The sequence below is a fragment of the Canis aureus genome, chromosome 13 (genome assembly GCF_053574225.1).
Source record: "Canis aureus isolate CA01 chromosome 13, VMU_Caureus_v.1.0, whole genome shotgun sequence".
NCBI lineage: Eukaryota > Metazoa > Chordata > Mammalia > Carnivora > Canidae > Canis > Canis aureus.
Genome location: NC_135623.1, coordinates 68,400,448 through 68,419,360, shown reverse-complemented (window position 1 = coordinate 68,419,360; position 18,913 = coordinate 68,400,448). Strand labels below are relative to the sequence as shown.

The 18,913-nt window shown below is 37.3% G+C and overlaps 1 long non-coding RNA gene across 2 annotated transcripts; it reads left to right on the top strand.

Annotated features, from left to right (window-relative positions):
• Window positions 1-2,496: 2,496 nt before the first annotated feature.
• LOC144281703 (uncharacterized) lies at window positions 2,497-18,045 on the top strand. Of its 2 annotated transcripts, XR_013350125.1 has the most exons (7): window positions 2,497-2,566; window positions 11,908-11,957; window positions 12,818-12,962; window positions 13,864-14,235; window positions 14,951-15,163; window positions 15,862-15,900; window positions 17,662-18,045. It is a non-coding gene; the product is annotated as an uncharacterized LOC144281703 (long non-coding RNA). The 2 variants fall into 2 exon arrangements; XR_013350126.1 differs by lacking the exon at window positions 11,908-11,957.
• Window positions 18,046-18,913: the final 868 nt, after the last annotated feature.

The following is an 18,913-nucleotide window of genomic DNA, read 5'->3' as shown; positions in this document are numbered from 1 at the left end:
TGTCTTTTTTTTTTTTTTTTTTTTTTTTTTTTAATGAATGGGCTTGGAAGCCTAAAACCCAAATGGAGGTGATACCACAGAGTACAATTTCCTGATGTTATTGGAAAGAAAAGCAATTAATTTGAAAGTATTTTTTTATCTTAGTATCTATGGCAAAATGTCAAGCTTTAGCAAATGTTAAATGCCATTTCTTTTAGCCTATGGTCTTGAATTGTTATTTTTATTAAAGGTTATCAGTCTGACTCAGATTAGTGGCGTGAATCATTTGACAGGTACCTCTTATTACTTAAGAAAAAAAATACATTGCTTAAAAATCTCATTTATTAGAATTCAAAAAAAAATGTTGAACAATAGTGGCAGTAATTCATGAGAGTATATTTTATTGATCAATAAGATTTTTTAAAGTGCAAGCCATTTCCTTTTAGGGTGAAAGTCTTGAGTTCTCATTTATTTTCGATAAAATCTAGTGCTTCATTTCAGTTTCATTTTTTATTGCTTTTTATAAATGACCATCCCTGAGTTAATAGTTTATATATCGATGTGCTATTTAGATTATACATAGATCCAGGATATGTGATTTCTCAAAGAGGTATTGAATTGAGGGTGCCTGGGTGGCGCTGTGAGTTATGCACCTGACTCTTGGTTTGGGCTCCAGTGGTGATCTCAGGGTCATGAAATCAAATCCTGCATCACTCTCCATGCTCAGTGTAGAGTCTGCTTAAAATTCTCTCTCCCTCTCCCTCTCCCTCTCCCTTCTGCTCTCCCTGTCTCTCTCGAATAAATCTTAAAACAAAGAGAGAGAGAGAGATTGAATTGAAGTAATGGAAGATAGAATTTGGAATTCCTCGTAGTATTCCAACTTGAATACAATTTTAATATACCTCTCTCCTTGATTGTTCTTATGTTTTAGAACTCTGGCTGATAGGTAAGAAAGCCGGGGGAAACAAGAAATATTATTAGTAGAAAATTCTATTGCTTGGGACTTCTAAATAAATCATTTTTGTTACATTTCAAGAATGCTTAAATACCAAAATCTAAGATAAACTTACAGTCAGGTCCTTCTCTTTTTCTCCTAATGCATGTTCTTAAAATAGAACAAGTTATTTTTATCATTTTATAATCAAGTGATCAAGTGATATGATATTTTTGTTATTCCGAAACCTCAAATTAGACACTCCAGAGACAGAAGTATTTTTGTATGCAGGCTGAGAACAAATGAGGAAAAATAAGTCTCAGGACTTTACCTTCAAGAGAAAGCAATTTCCAAAGCATTTGGTCATGTCTGAGTGTTCCGTAGGGAAGAGGAATCAATAAAATTGTGTATCTCAGAAGTCTTCGTATAGATTTTAATACTTTTATCTGCTGGTATATTGTTTCGATCTCAAAGTTTTATGCATGAGGCTCTATTGAACTCTTGCACACAGTCTGCTGTGCCATCCTATCTGCAAACATGTTACCTAAATTCATTATCTTTGGCAGCTTTTAGAGCCGCAAGTTTGCTTGTTTGCTTACTATAGAAACATTATTCCATAAGGTTACGTAAGATGTTTTTCTCCAAGGACCCAAGGACCTGTAGTATCTTTGGTTTCTAATTCAAAATAATGTATCTACTGAAGCCCTGCATTTATTTGTAATATTGCCGAAAATTTTTTTTTTGCTAAAAGAGAAATGTTTCACTTTGTAAAATATTTAAATATTTTCATTCCTAGACAGAACATAGCCTTTTTTAAACTTAAAAAAAAAAAAATCCCAGGGTATGGTGTCTGTCAGAGACATACTGAGCTGTGCTCCCATCTACTGTAAAGCCTGGATAGAATTTCCCTTAGCTGCTATAAATATTTCAGAGCTTCTGGAGCTAAAATATCCCCAAATCAGAGGAGACTGTTGATCACTTTTAACCAAGTTCAAACAGATCACACTTCATTATAGCCTTCGTCTTCACTGTGGAGAAAATCCTAATAATTTAACTGATAGTAAAAGCTACCATTTAGACACTATAGTAGATCTCATTTATTCTATATGAAAGTAGCATTAGGTGGGTACTAAAATTTCCCCATTTTCTAGGTAAGAAAAGTGAGATTGACAGAGGTTGAGCAATAGTCCTAGTCCTATAGTTATAAATGGTTGAGGGGCACCGGGGGGGCTCAGTGGTTGAGCAGAGACTGCCTTTGGCTCAGGGCATGATCCCAGAGTCCTGGGATCAAGTTCTGCATCAGGCTCCCTGTGGGGAGCCTACTTCTCCCTCTGCTGCTCTCTGCATCTTTCATGAATAAATAAATAAGATCTTAAAAAATAAATAAATAAATGGTTAAGCATGACCCAATCTTGTCCCTTCCAGAGACTGTAGTCTTTACCACCATCCTATACTTCCCATGTTCCCCACTGTAGATGGCTTTAAATTAATTTATTTTATTTTATTTTATTTTATTATTTTATTTTATTTTATTTTATTTTTTAAATTAATTTTTAACCTAGAATTATTTATTTCTAAATATCTAGAAAAGCAAGAGAAGATACATTGAGAGTTGTCAGTACCTTGTGACTGGGCATGGAAGCTCAAGACAAGGTAAGCAAGTTTTTATGCCTAAATATAATTTAAAGTGGAAGTTTTAGAGAGGAAGAGAGAAGAGCCTTGCATTTGCGATGAAGCTACTCCAGAAGGACCACCTTGGGCCTCCATGACCGATGCTGTGAGTGTGTGTGTGCATGTGTGTTTAGGCTGCTCAGGGAGCAACCAACCTCAGAAATTTGGCTCTGATCCACCCTGTGCTGCCAATAGAGACCTGGCCGGAAAGTGAACTCCATTAATTAAAGTGCAGAGTCAAACATGGTTTTATTCAGAGGGCCAGACGCAAGTCAGAAAACACGCATGATATCTTTCAGGTTAAATAAAAAAAAAGGCACAGAAGCTAAAATCTGACATTTAGACAATTGTTTAAGTTGTATTGAGAAATGTTCCAAACTGTCTGAACCTGAAGGAGAGTGTTACTCAAGCACTGTTGGTATAATACAAATAAATTAGTATCTAATACAATTAAATCCTTCTATTTTAATTAGCTACAATACAGTGTGAATCCAAAAGAAATGGGGGGGGCAAAAAATGGGAGGCAGGAAGGTGCATAGGAAGGGAATCCTATGGGGTTTACGCAGAAGGATGGGACATTTCAATAAGTAAGAATTCGAGGTTGAAGTAACAGTGTAAGTGCTTCTCGGGCATCCAAAGGCAGAGGAAGAGTGGGATAAAGAGCTAGAAATAGTAAATATTAACACTAAACCAGAAAGAAACGATAAGTATATTCATCAAAGTTTTTAAGTTTCTAAAGAAGAAATTTTGATATATTTTTTTAAATAGCAAGTACCAAAATAAAGAAAAAAAAGTACCTTGCTTTTACTTCTAGCATAGCACTGTCTGGTTTTTGTTTTTTGTTTTTGTTTTTGTTTTGTTTTGTTTTGTTTGCATAATCCGGAACAATGAAGCTCTAGGTAAGGGAGCTCTGAGGATACAAAATGTCCTGGGGTAGCACCCACACTGTTGAGGGGGTTTGCTTCTGTGAAAAAAATGGAGTCGTCCTTGAATTGTTTGATTTTACCCGAGAAAGTGTCCGGTCCTCCTCGTTCACAATGAGGCAGGTGGGATGTGGAAGTGGGTGTCTTCGCATATCTAAGTGGTTCTGAGGATATTAGGATAAATCGAACCATAACTCAAAACATATCTCATGAGTTCCTCCCCCATATCTTTTCAATGCTGGCTTCCATTCTTAATATAGTAATATTTCCTGTGACTCTTGTTTCCCCACTTGGCTTGTTAAAATGTAGTTTAGTCAGCCAAAAACCAAAGCATTTTCTTTCTTATAGTGATTAAACCATTTGACCCACTACGAGTCACACTCGAAAAAAATACACAGAGAAAAAAAGTGTCAATTTAATAGCATTTTCAGCAGGAATATGGTTACCATAACTGATTTTTAATCATAAACTTGTACATAAATAAAAAGAGAGATATGATTGTTACAGGGAAACTGGAGCCAATGGGCAACCGCATTTTGAGTTTAGTTACTCTTAAAATGATAACGGACCAGAAAAGCTACAACATTATCAATGAAACATCTCGCGTTACATGGTCTGCGGTAGAGAGAAATTTAATACCCTCTTTCTGTCCCAGAGATAATTGAATTTAGAATTAAAAACACCTCAAGACAGCTAAAATATCACCCTTCATGAGGATACTTATTCTTCTTTTTTAACAGTGAGAGGAGAGTGTTGCGAGGTCTAGGGCGTCCTTGTGTGACATGAACCTATTGATAATCCATTTAATGCATCTAGGCTGAATTAATAGTGAGAAATAAAATAAGTCTTAGGAAAATATTAGCAGAGTTGGCTCCTCTTTTTTCTTGTCTTTCTTTTGGGGAGTAGTGACAGGGGAGGAGCCAACATTTGGTGAAATATCCATTTGTTCATATATTATGCATCTATGTGTGGATGAATGGATGGATTGAAAGGTCCATTTAAAAGAGAAACTACATAAATAAGACCTGAATCTATTTTTAGTGCTTTGTGATCAAGATTTTACAAAGCATGAACGATAAGCCGACATAGGCCTATATGTTTAGAATCCTTTTTTATTTAGAAAGGGAGGTAAGATAGGGCATTGGGGTCACCATTTACTTTGTCTTTTTACTTTTATTAGTTTTCCCTCTACCTTCTAGTTGCTTACGGTGATGAGGTGCATTAATCCAGGGGCAAGATGTCTCATTCGCAAAGACTCCATCAGCATCTAACGATTTCAGGATTGTCTGGAGAAATAACCTAAGGATTTATCCAGCACCAAGTTAATTGTATGTTAGGCAGTGATTTTTCTAGCACTAGGGTAAAAAGATTAAATCACCTTGAATATTGAAGTATATATATTTCTCCAGCCCAAATTTACTAGATAACTCAATTTCCTATCTTTTGAAACTTTTTTTTTTCTCCCTCAGGGGTAAAAAGCAAATATCAGGCTTTAGATTAGGCAGGCAAGGGGAAAGGGAACCTACACTTGGGCATAGCCCGTGTATACCAGGCCTCGTGTTAGATGCCTCCTGTATCTATGTTGATTTAATCCTCAAAAAAGAAACCGATAAACATTATAATCTCCATTTTACGGATAAATAAATTAAGGCTTATAGAGAAAGTTATTGGTACAGGATTACACTGCTTTAAATTTAGGAGCTTCTACTAGGACCCATCCTGAGGGATCCCAAAAGTTCTCCCTGCTGGGTCATGTTGTGCAAACCCGTAAAACCAGCCGTGTGCCATTCACGGGCCACCACGACGTGAGATGCTGTAGCTCTGACTCGACAAAATGAGCATCAAGCATGTGAATAAGGGTTTCTGCATCCGAACCCTAGATGTGAGCTACATCTGTGACCCGAAGCGACTCAGTCCTTTGGGCTAAAAGCGAGTTTAAGTAACACTTAAACTTTGACGACGGTGTTAGAATGCCTCGGTTTATCATATTGCACTAATAAGCAGAAATGAGAGGTCTCTGATATACTTGTTTTTGTCATTGCCCATTTCTGGCACTGATTCCATCGTGTAAATTAAGAATCGGATGCCTCTGAGGTTCTGTGTTGCTTATACTATTTTTTTTTCTCCTTTTTTAATGCGGTGTAATTACACCTACTTTTAATGTACTGTCACGCCAGTTCCTTCCAGCCTCAAAGGGCCCAGCCTGTCTCACTTAAGTGACTCATGAAATGCTTCATAAGGCAGAAATATGCTATCAAATGAAACGAACTTCTCACTGATTAATTCTGTTACAAATTAATTTCTCCCTTCTTTTCTTAGTTTTCCTCCTCCTCCTTCTTTTTCCTCCCCCCCTCCACCTCCGTCCCCCCTTTCCTCTCCTGCCCTTCCCAGTCTCTCCCTCTCATCCATTTCTCTCTTTATCTCTCCTCCTCCTTTCCTTCCTCCCTCCCTCCCTCCAGTGAGATAAGTTTTTACAACCCTGCCTTTTTCCAATTAACACCTCCAGCGGGCCAGGCATTGTGTAGGTGCTAAGCACACAGACTACTGCCTCAGTCAACGGTTCCCCCTTTCTCATTCTAGTAAACTTCCTCTCTTCTCCAATCCTGAGCTAAAAGCCCTCTGTGAAGGCTTCCCCAATTTCCTCCAGTCAGAAAAAAATCCCTCCGTATTTCTGTTGAAGGAGTTTAATGATCTTATTTAGTGACGATGCAACAATATCACTATAAATAAAGTCTGAAGTGGCGTGATGGGTGCTCCATCAGAAAGAAAACTAACATAAGATTGCATTTTTGTGGTAGGAAATTGATGGATAGGATGTGTTAGGTGTGGAAAAAGGTGACTATAATCCAATCTACAGGTACTCAGACTTTACATCACCTACCCTGAGGAGCAATATTTAAGCATGTAGCCCGCGTGAAGGATGTTGGTCAGAAAATCCAGAGGACCCCAACCACAACTTGATGCTGTCCCTAACTAGCTTATTGGCACTGGGCAATGGGTTTTATTCTCTTTGATTCTGAATTTCTCTACATCTGTACTCTGCATATCTGTAAAAATCAATAAACTGTCTACAAATCTGACAACTCCCCGTGTCCTTCCCACTTACCAATTCTCTGATTTGAGAAAGTTTAAATGCCCTCCGGGAAGTACCTCTTAGCAGCTGATCGACTCCCACCTCAAAAACTACCTTACATCCAAATACCACACACACTGAAGTATACCTAATTTTGTGAAATTATTTTCTCGTAGCCTCCTTAGCTGTTTGGCTGTGGTAGGTAAGGCTTTTGTTTTGCTTGGGTTTTCTTCCTGCTGCCTCATACTGTGTCTTGAAAACAATACAGTAGTTTCAATGAAGTGAGATGAGAATAAATATTGTCCTCACAGCAATGGTAGCCAAAGTTCAGCAAGTAGAGAGTGGGATAATGGCCCATTTCCTCTTTTGTATAAGCATGGGTGGTAGCCAAAGGTACTCTGTTGAATTTTGCTTCCTGTATACACTGTGTATCATTGTGTGTGCTACTCAGGCCAAATTTTAGAAAGTATGCCAAGTGGAATTTCACACCAGGTTTGGAGGAAGGGAAAGACAACAAAGTGAATGTGCTTCCCCTCTGCACCCTATTCCCACCCTTTACCAAACAACAGAGAAGACTTCTTTATATGTAACAAACATCTTCAATGGAATAAAACGTTGGTTTCCAAGAAGAGGAATCAAGTATCAAGTGATTATTTTTGCCATCACGTGTTCCAGCAAAAAAGTCTAAACAGTTACAGTCAACTCCAGGCCCCAGGACGGAGGGAGTATGCTTTCCTGCCCTCTACTGACAGAAACACTCATTATGACGAATTTCCCAGCTCCCGGTTATCTTGCCATCTAAGAGCACACCTGTAAACAGGGCCTTGTGTACGCCCAGATTTACTGCTGACTCTCAGATAATGCCTAGGGATTTATGAGGTGAAAAAGAACTCGCAATTTAAATGGAAAGGCGATTGGGAAGGAACTAAGCCTAACTACAGGATCATGTCAGGAAAAACCAGTGCAGGAAAAAGATAGAGGGGAGCCAGCAAAGGAAAAGGAGCTCCAGACAGCTGCAGAGGTTAAGGGTCACTGTTTAAAAGAGAGCTTTGGCATAAGTCTGGCCAATTAATAGGTGAACTGGAGAGTAACTGAAACTGCGGGGTAGATTAATTACGCCGTGCGCCTCACTTTCCTCATCCTCAAGATGGTACCCACATTAGAGGGTTGCTGCTAAGACTGAGCGAAGTAATGCAAAGCATTTAGCATGATACCAATTAAGTGTTCCAGACAGATAAATCATTGATATTAATGTGATCATAATAAAGGATGGGTAATTACGTTGTGAGCAATTTTTTTTTTTAAGTTTAGTTTATTTGGGACTAGGAAGGAGCAGAATGTGTAAATTAAGGAACATAAATAACCGTTTTAAACAACAGAAGACGGTAGGTATGAGGCTTGTTCCTAGGTTGATGATGGAGCATAAAAGAACTTCACAAATATAGTGAAGCGTCGTTTGTTTAATTTTGATTCAGAGAAGTGAAAAAAATGGGAATTAGAAACAAATGTAACAACCTAATATTTTTAACAGGATTTAAAAATAAGCTTAGAAAGAAACCTAAGCAGGTGTCAGAGCCACAAAAGAAAAATAAATATGGAGGTAAATGCCAAACAAAGAGAACAGGGAAATCCTGGAAACTTCTATTGGCCTGCGCAACTTCCTTCCCAATTATACTCATGGAAGATATATTAGTAGAACAATTTGTAAACAGCTTGATATAGTCCAAATCTGACCAATCATTGATAGCATTTTTTTTTTTTTTAACCAGGGTCATCATTGTCCTCACCAGAGATACCACTATCTCTATGTGAGAAATTTCCAATGACTGTGGAGATAGAATTCTCTGGCAGAGTCCGTTGGCTGCCTTCCATGGTAGTATATCCTCTCCGACGAGTAAAGGAATTGTCGCATTTAAATGAACTGAAAGTGACTTTCCTTATGAGATGAATCCTAGCGTGCAGTAAGGGGTAAGCTCTGAAGTCAGCTTTTGTTTTTCGGGAAAGCTTTCGGTGTCTAGTAAAGAAATGGGCGAGAAATATATAGACACGCAAAAGGTTGAGAGTGCTCTGTGTGTGTGTGTTTGTGTGTGTGTGTTGTGACCACGTACGTACAAATGCACACAACCCAAACCTGGACATCTTTGCTGCTCTGGGAAAGAAAAGTGAGACATTGGAGAGGAGGCTAGAAAAAATTGTGGGAATTAGGACATTGGGAATATGTGCTCTCCCATATTATAGACATAAGTAATTACGAGAAATGACCTGATAATGGGGAGCTCAGTTACCCTATTCTGCTCAGAAGGCAGCTCAGGTGAGGCTGAATGAGAAAGTGAGCTACGGCCCACGTCTTTATGAAATCATGGTCTGCTGATCCTGGACGTCATCAAGAATGTCATTTTAACATAATATTTTAATATTATGTATTTATAATATATATAATATATAAGTATATTTAATATTTAACATGATTATGTCATGCTAAGTACTACATGGTGTCTAGATAGATTTAGTTACTGAATTTGTGGACATTGATATGTTTAGTTCATGACTGAATAGGTTCTGGGTTCTTTGATAACTGGGATTTTTCAAATTATTGTTTTCCTATATGGAAATTCTCTTTTCAAATTATTGTTTTCCTATATGGAGATTGTCTTTTATTCCTGATACGAAATCCTGTCACTTGTGTCTCTTTTAACTCCATTCGTGTGTGATGGGTAATAAAGTCTCTCACAGGCTGTTCATGCAGTTAATTCTTGTAAGGGAAAGGAACCATGATATTAGGAAAGAAATCCTCTTCATTTAGGGAATGATAGGAAAATGTCATTTGTGGATGTGTACGTTTTACTTGAAGAGATGGACACTAACGTATGAAATGCCGCCTTATCAATCCTGAAGGGGTGTGAAAGGCATAGTCAGACCTTTCATTTATTAATACGCTCATCACCATTTTCTGTATTTAAAAGAAAAAATTTAACCATTTTCTGGTTAAATTTCAACGTGTGCCCATCCCAGAATCCAGCTAGAAACCTGAGCCAAGCTGCGTAGGGGACTTAAATACACTTCAGGAGACATAAAGGAGTTCAGTGGATCACATAGATTCAGGAAAGATATTTGCACCTGTAAGGTTTTCCCTCCTCCTTTTTCCTTTGTACATTAGGTTCCTTCCCCAACATGAATGTGCAAAGGAAAAGTCAGCAGCTTACAGAAACTTAAAATACTTTGAAGATACTTTAACATTCAAAATCACTTTAAAAAATAATCTACGGGACCATGAGTTTTTTGCTCTGCTGTTAAAGACACAAAACATTTCTGACAGATACTTGTTACTCGTCCCCACCCCCCACATTTAGAACAGTTTTATTTTTTTTTTTTAGAACAGTTTTCTACTGTAGATAGAATTCAAAAGAATGGCCCATGTATTAACAAACTGGTAGACTGAAGACTGGCAAATGTAAAGTAACTGAAATTTAATTATTTGAAACGGAATTTAATGGAAAGATAAAGAGACTTGAAAGAAAATAAAGGCAAATTGTCTAGACCATCGATGATGGGATAAAACCAGACTGAAAAACTTAGAAGGTCAGTAATGAAACATGAAAGGATGACTATGTGTTGCCAGAGGGATCAGATTTGCCTGATTTTATTTAAATCTAGCTAAACAGGTAGGCAGTCTGTTAATCAAATTCACAAGTAATACTGAATTATGAGATATTGAAAACCTCGAAGGTTTGCAGCTTGATTTCCTCTCCAACTAACCTTGCAGACAGATTAAAAGGACTATTTAAATAATTTATATATGACTCATCTGGCTTATAGAAACTGAGAAATATTCTATTCCCATAGAAATTCTCAATTATGTAGATTTCTTCTTCTATCGCTCTAATAGATCTTTATCCCAAACTTTGTGGAAATAGCTAAACCAGGAGACTCAGATAAGCTCCTAGGAAAAAAGCAGACACAAATGTAAGACGGTGGAAGTTAGGAAAATTTACCTAAACCTAGGCCAAATGTGTAGAAATGTTGATTCCTTCAAAGAGATGCAAATTAAAAAAAAAAAAAGAGATACAAATTAAACATGAATGTAGGCTATAATTTAAATTATGTGTAAACATCTGTATAATAAAGGAACTTTTACTAATTGTTTATTAGCCTAAGCTTAAGTTCACATAAGACACTAACAAGCTAGTCAACATCAAGTATAACACAAAACATTCAAGTAATGCAGATTACACTGAAGACCTTTCCGGCAATGTACGTATTCAGAAAGATGTAGCTGATTATTTATTCCCATTTTTAGCTGCCTCACATTCCCAAATGCATAAAGAAACTACCTGAGGTCAGAGAGACTTGAAATCCTCATTTTGCAAGGAAATGTCCATTAGGAACTCAATCTTCCCCAAACCTCAGAAATTCACTGTTATATACAGCAGCGCTGTAAAGACAAGATGAGCTCAATCAGAATGATTCCCGGCAAATTTTAAATATCCCACATGCTTGTGTCTGATTGGCCCCAATCCAGTGATACTGATTCTACTAAATCAATAGATTTAGCAGAGGTTTTGCGTCTCAAACATATACTGGGAAAAAAAAAAAAAAAAAACTTATTTTGAAACAGAGACTTCATTATTTTCCCAATGCTTACAAGGAGCACAGTGACTTTGATTATTATTAATGCGTTCACTTCCTGCAGGCGAGCTTTGCCATATAAAAAACAGAAAGTCGGGTGAAAGTTCAACGGGCTACACACACTTATATTTTAACTTGTTTACCATCATCTAAGTCATTTCCAGGCCTAAGGAATAATAGCTTTTCTTCAACTCATCTTTGAACTTGTGGGCACTTTCATTAAGCTATCAGAGATATTAATCACCCACAAAACCTACAAGTTTTGATATGAGAGGCTTTCACCAAGAAGGATGGGAGAAAGGCACTTTTTAAATTGTGGGTGGATCTACTCCTGGTCTGAGCAACAACTGGCTCTGGTTGCCCCTGCAGCACCTTCCCTCTGCGAGTCCCAGACGCTCACACGGTCTCGGGTTCCTAGAAACCTGCGTCTCCAGCAACTTCTCCCATCATTTCCCTCTCTTCAAAATTAACCGAACTTGTCCCCCATTTTTCCAGGGAGCCTCTCTCTAACATTTCCAGGAGCTGACTAGCTAATTCAGTAAGCCAATCTGTTATCCATTTAGGTTTATTTGCATGTAAATAATAGCTCTAGCGGCGAAGTTTTAACCCAAAGGAAGCCTGGTACCTGCAGCCAGGATTCTTGTGGTTGCAAACTGCTCTGTCGGTATTTTTCAATTTTAACAGGTAGTCTGTCTTTTAAGGTCACCCACTCTTTGAAGTGAGTTCCAGCAGCATATCCCAGAGCAAGTAGGTAAGCTTCATTCCTCCTACCTGCCCTAAGAGGCCCGATGCCAGAGGCCCTTACAGTCATAGACATTTATACGGGAGGGAGTCAGTGATTTTGCTTAAGGAAAGAACTTCCTAAAAAAAATAAATAAAATAAATATTTTTTTTAAAAAAAAAGGAAAGAACTTCCTTGTTCAAAAATCAAATCAGTATTGCTTTTGTAACATGTGACAGATTTGCTCTCTTCCCCCTCCCCCCCTCCAGCGTTGGCACCCTGGGTCTCTTCCTGCTGCTTTACATAATTGGTCTCTGAGTAGATGAAGCTGCCACCTGTTCATAAATATGACGGATCCCTCTCCTCCGAGAGCAGGATTTAACTAAATCATGATGGGATAATGAACCTAGACAGCAGTTTCACTTCCCTATAAACCCATACTCACTTGGCAAACTCAGTCTGATAATCTCTCATGATCGAATCAAGGCTATACTTGAGTGATAACAGTGTAATCATTATCTTGGTCTTGTTTTGATTTTAAGTAATTCTTCTGCTTTACCCTTTCTCCTTTTCTGTTCTATCCTCTTTATCTCACCTCCACCGAGAATATGCTCTATCCAGATTATCCCATCAAGGGCAAACACGGATCCCTGAAAAGGCATCCCTCAATCAAATAATCAAAATATCACATTTCTGGACCTTAGTTCTGCATCTTTCCTTGCTCGAAGAGTGCAGAATATGTTTATTCGCTTTTAACACATTGGAGTTTTCTAAAGGTTTTTAAACAACAGGAATAATCGGCATTAATATACAGTGTCTTTGTATTTTTAAAGTGCCTTAAGGGATTTAAAAGTATTAACTGTCATTCATTATATTACACGTTTAAACAGTCAAAGAAAATCTCCTGGCTGCGGGGCCGTTTCTAACCATTCTCATGGGTTCGCAGTAGAGAGTCTGCTGTAAATGACCGTCTGAAGAAAATTTAAAGTTTCCTCAGATTGCTTCCTATGGAAGCATCCATAATTTCTACTTAAAGTAAGTGATTTAAGAACTAACTTCACCAGACCCCATTATATCAAGAACATCATCATATTTTTCTACTGGAAACATTCCCAGTGTTACTTGTAAAATATATCCGTGAAAGGGAAACTTTAATATAATGATGAGGTTAATATGTAGAAAGATCACATACATTTAACATAAAGTATGTACGACATAAAGATTCTTCATCCTAGTTCCCGATTCCTAAAAGGAGGAAGGACAATATTTTCATCCAAAATCTAAAAAAGATGGAGGATATACCTGATAACTCCTTTACCACTATACTTTATTATCAAGGGATAACTCATTTCCTTTTTTTAAAAGATTTTATTTATTTGACAAAGTGAAAGACAGAGAGAGAAAAAAAAAAAAAGCTAACACAAGCAGGGAGAGCAGCAAAGGGAGAAGGAGAAGCTGAGCAGGGAACCCTACGTGTGGCTCGATACCAGGACCTTGGGAAATGACCTGAGCCGAGCCACCCAGGTGTCCCTGGCAATTTGTTTTCTACCCCCCCAAATCCAACATTGTGTGACTGTCACATTTTTATGACATACTACCTATGAAAAAAACATGTATATGTATTTTATGTGTAAATATATATAATGCATAATAGTCTATATATATATATATATATATATATATATATATATATATATATATATATATTAGATGAGGCATGGAGGCCCAAATGGGGCTTGAACTCACAACCCTGAGATCATGACCTGAGCTAAGGTTAAGAGTCAGATGCTTAACTGACTAAACCACCCAGGTGCCCCAGTTCATCTCTTTTTAAGAGATCTAATCTTACAAAGTGTCTTTTGCTTATGAGTCTTCATAACGTTAAAATTGGGAGCAACCTATGAGATTATATAATCTAAACCCTTTTGTTTTACAGATAAAGAAATTGAAATCTCATAAAACCTGTAAATCCAGCGAGTGGTGGTCTATGAGAGCAGGAACCAAGTCTGTTTTGTTCGTTCTTATATCTACGGTGCTTTACACAGCGGCATGGGCCGTTGATAAATATTTGTTGCATTAATGTGTGAGTGGAAACCAGGACAAGACAACCCGACTGCTCTGTATACCTTTAGCACTTAGATTTACATAAGCAACATCTATTGCTCTTGAGCAAATTCAGTAATTATTGGATACCTTCTACCCATAAGGGAGCATGCAAGATAACAGGGATAAAGGGATCCGTTAAGACGAATGATACGACTCCTGCCTAAAGTCATTGGTTATTACAGTTTAATATCATTGAAGTAAGGTAAGCGCTGAATAATAGTCACAAAATACTGAGAAGGGAGAAGGAATTTCCCATTGTCCGTATCTGGAAAGTATTTATGAATGAAGTGGTATTTGGCCTACACCATGAAAAACTGTTACAGAATCAATTAACAGAACTGTTAGAAAGGTCCCAAGAATGTTCTAGGAAGGACAAATTTGAACAAAAACACAAAGGCAGGAAAAAGCATGACTTGTTACGGTAATGATGGGTGGTTGGCAAGAGTATAGTGTATGTGGCTAGAAATAAGCCTGGAAGAGATGGGGGAAGCCAGATTGTGAAGGGACTTGGATGTCCACGCTCTTGGGCAATGAGGAAGGAAGGCTTTGGCCAAGCGGTAGAGCTGTCTAAGCTCTTTGGGCTGCGGTGCCCAGAGGAAAGGGAAGATAGGAACCTTCCTTCGGAGTCCTTATGTAGGGGGCTGAGTTACTATGTGTTGGATTGTACAGACAGTACTTCCCCTGAAAGATCCAAGGGGGTTGTCTGGACATGATCCTTCTATTCATTATAAAATGGCTACTAGTAGTGGAGGGAAGGGGGAGGCCTACACAGGGGAAGCGAACAGTGAAGGGGAAGGAAATAGAGAAGCAGCTTCTGTATTTTGAGGACATTTATTTTGAGAAAAAAAAATGTTTTGTTTTGTTTTGTTTTGATAGTAAAGCAACTTCAACCTAACTGTGGTCTTATAATTTATTAGATTGCAGGACATTACGAAGGAATGCGGGATTTCATCTGATGGAACCTTTAAATGCTTTACAATTTCATCCTGCAGCTCGAATTTCACACTGCTGGGATCCAGAAGCATTAGTGGTTAGACACACTCAGCGGTGCAGGTATAATGTGGACATCTTTTCTTCTGTGTATTCTGAGTCCCAAGTATCCTATAAGCTACGATTGAAATACATACAGGGTAAGCTAACACAGAACTCCATTTTTTATCAAGTATTAATTTGTTTGAAATTAACGTATGGGTGGAATGTTATCCCTTTTATAAACAAGTGTATGCAAGAATCATTATTGCTTTGGCCTGAAGAAAGCAAAATCTACAAATTACCTTTCTTTTCCCCTGGCATTCGGCAGCAATCTCCCATTGAGATTTAAACTCGGGACCTCCTGAGAACAGATGGTGGAGACCTTATCTCCTTGCTGCTCACAGCATGGGGCCGTGTAACTGGGTCTGATAATGCAGTCATTTGAAATATAATGCTTCTGTTAGTCTTCCATTTGCCTCTGTTTTTCAGATAAATGCTTTATTTTTATCAGCAATAAATATTTCATCTCTGGTTGGGCTGCCCCCACAAACCCACGTGGAGCAAAAAGCAAGCCGACAGAAACAATCCCTTGTGTTCGATTTAGGTCTGGATGGTAGTATGTAATCAGGAATCCACATTCCTCCCTTCTGGTAGTTTCCCGTCCAGCAGATTTACTCCCAGTTGTACGTATGAGTTTTGCTGAGGACAAAGTAAACTGAATAAATTCCCCGGAGAAGGAAGATGGAGAGTGGCAAGACAGATGCTATGATCCAAATAATTCCTCATTTTCAACAGATAAATAATGACCCTGATAAGACGCTGTAATGGATTTTTTTCCTCCCATTTTTTATCTCAGACTTATAAAGATGTCTCACTGATCGGGATCACAGGACAGGTATGTAAGTAAATGCTGCAAGCATTCTCTTCATTTCTTTCTTGGCCACATATATCCACCTTCACGTACACAACTGCGCATTGTAAACTGGGTGACCGAGACTACTTATAAAAGGCAGAAGATTTGAGAACACAAAGGAAACAAAGAACTATAGTAACAATAGCATTACTTTACCATCAATAGTATTACTTTATGATGTTATTAATACTTGGCCCAATTTTTAAAGCTACTCATATTATGCTTGAGAGGAGACCTTAAGATACAAAAAGATGAGAGAGAGAACAAATCAAAGCAAATGTTTGAAGCCTCCCACTTGATTTATTCTCTTTAAGGGATATTGAGCATAGCGTGTGAAAAAAAAATTAATCATACCAGCAATCCCATTATTTTGACTTGCGGTCTAATGAATAACACGTTGTGCATGATCTGTTGTAGACAGATAAGAAACGAACATACAAATGAGCATTTAACCAATAATCCTCATTAAATCAACTCAAAGCCTTGATAGGTCAGAAAACATTTTCAAATATGTCAGAGCATGCTCAAGAATGCGGCACCTGGTTGCAATTCTACGCGGGAGCAGTATTATTATTCACAGTCCGGTTCTGGGGAACAGCTTACCTGCCTACAAAGAGGAGATGTAGGGAGAATAGGGAGCAATAGACAAGAGCTACATGGATAACAGAACATTGCTTTAGATTTGTTTGCTCTTATATTTGAAGATAATACCCAGTTTCTATCAGCTATTTCTAAAAGAAGCCAATGTAGGCCATATCTAGCTACTTTAAGAAAGGAAAATGTGTTTATTTTATACATTTTAGATTTTAGATATACACATTTTAAGAAAGGAAAATGTGTTTATTTATACCTTTATTGCACACCCCTGTAGGAAGCAGTGGTCAAGTGTCCTTTGTGATATAGGTTTCATTTTCATTCATGTGTATTAGAAACAACTTACAGACTCACATCCAGAGAAAACGATGACTATAGAATAGCTACGGTTCTGGCCTTTTTTTTTTTTTTTTTTTTTTTTTAGCTCTAATTTTGGTATTAAGATAATCAAATCTGCACATTAGACACACTTTTTTTTAAAGGGCTATTTGACAAAAAAATATCCAGAAACTTCTAAATTAATAAAGACCTCTTTATACATGCATCATATGGTAGAGATATTGGGTTTCGCAGTAAGTGACTTTTACCAGACATCATAATTCTTAAGGCCTTTCAAGTGTTTAATTTGAGTAGTGCTTACTTTTATGAGTTTAAAATTAACTCATAATTGAACATTTCAATACTTTAACAATAACTATGAAGCTTTGGAGAGAATCTATTTCCATTTTATCCACAGAAGAGTTGAATAAACCAGGCTTTGTATAACTTTAGACTTTGCCTTACAATTCACATATCATGTCAAAATGTTGCAAGTAAAAACTTTAGTTTCAAAAATAGTATATTCAAACTACACTACAGCTTTAACTTAAGAAAAAGCTATAAATATTGATGACATATGGATAGGAAGCAACTGTAAAGCAGATAATTTTATTTAAGCAGTAACACGGGTCAAAATGATTTATACAGATAATATATAGCAGATAACACTAAGCATAACTTTTGTATAAAACAAATGCTTACTGTTGTCACAGCTGGGAAAGTGACCTTTTCAACTTTTTGAGGCTCCACCTTTGTGAATTATTGGCAATTTCCTCACTATTGGGAAGGCATCCCCTTCCTCAGCACCACGCTCTTTCTACCTCTTTCTAGATCTGTGTGCACTGTGACTAAATAAAAACAAGACTATTGGCAAGCTGGATGCTTTTTCTCTGCCAACCACAGTTTTTTCGGCAACTCCTTTTTAACCAAAATCTAGAATCTTTGAGTGACAATTGTAACACCAGAACACCATCTGGGAAGTGCCCTGGAAATGCTCTTGTTACATGGCGCTGGTTGGAGGACCATCTTGGATGGTCCTGAGAAAGGAATCAAGAACAAAGGACATTAAAATGAAACTATTCTGTTTGTGTAATAAATAGCAATCATTACTTTGTTCTTATCATTTTTAGAAATTAACTCTTAAGTGTACTTGGGTGATTTAGTTGAACATTCAATCCTTGATTTCAGCTCAGGTCAACAATCTCAAGGTCGTGAGATCAAGCCCCATATGGGCTCCATGTTCAGCGGGGAGTCTGCTGGAGGTTCTTTCCCTCTGGCCCCCCGCTGCTCTATCTTGTTCTCATGCTCTCTCTCTTTCCCAAAAAGAAAAAAGAAGGAAAAGAAAAGAAAGAAAAGAAAGAAAAGAAAAGAAAAGAAAAGGAAAGAAAAGAAAAGAAAGAAAAGAAAAGAAAAGAAAGAAAAGAAAAGAAAAGAAAAGAAAAGAAAAGAAAAGGAAAGAAGAAAAGAAAGGAAAAGAAAAGAAAAGAAAAGAAAGAAAAAAGAAAAGAAAAAAAGAAAAGAAAAGAAAGAAAAGAAAAGGAAAGGAAAGGAAAGGAAAGGAAAGGAAAGGAAAGGAAAGGAAAGGAAAGGAAAGAAAAGAAAAGAAAGAAAAGAAAAGAAAAGAAAAGAAAAGAAAGAAAAGAAAGGAAAAGAAAAGAAAGAAAAAAGAAAAGAAAGAAAAGAAAAAAAGAAAAGAAAAGAAAAGAAAAAAGAAAAGAAAAAAGAAAAAAGAAAAGAAAAGAAAAGAAAAGAAAAAGAAGAAAAGAAAAGAAAAGAGAAAAAAAAAGAAAAGAAAAGAAAGAGGCGCCCGGATAGCTCACTTGGTTATGTGTCTGCCTTCAACTCAGGTCGTGATCCCACAGTCCTGGGATCGAGCCCCGGGTCAAGCCCTTGCTCAGCGGGGAGCCTGCTTCTCCCTCTCCCTCTGCCTGCGCCTCCCCATGCTTGTGTTCTCTCTTTTTCTATTCTCTCTCTGTCAAATAAATAAATAAAATCTTTTTTTAAAAAAAAAAGAAAGAAAAGAAATTAATTCATAAATCTTAAAAGAAGTTAAAACTTAAACCTCTTAAAACACTCCCAGTTC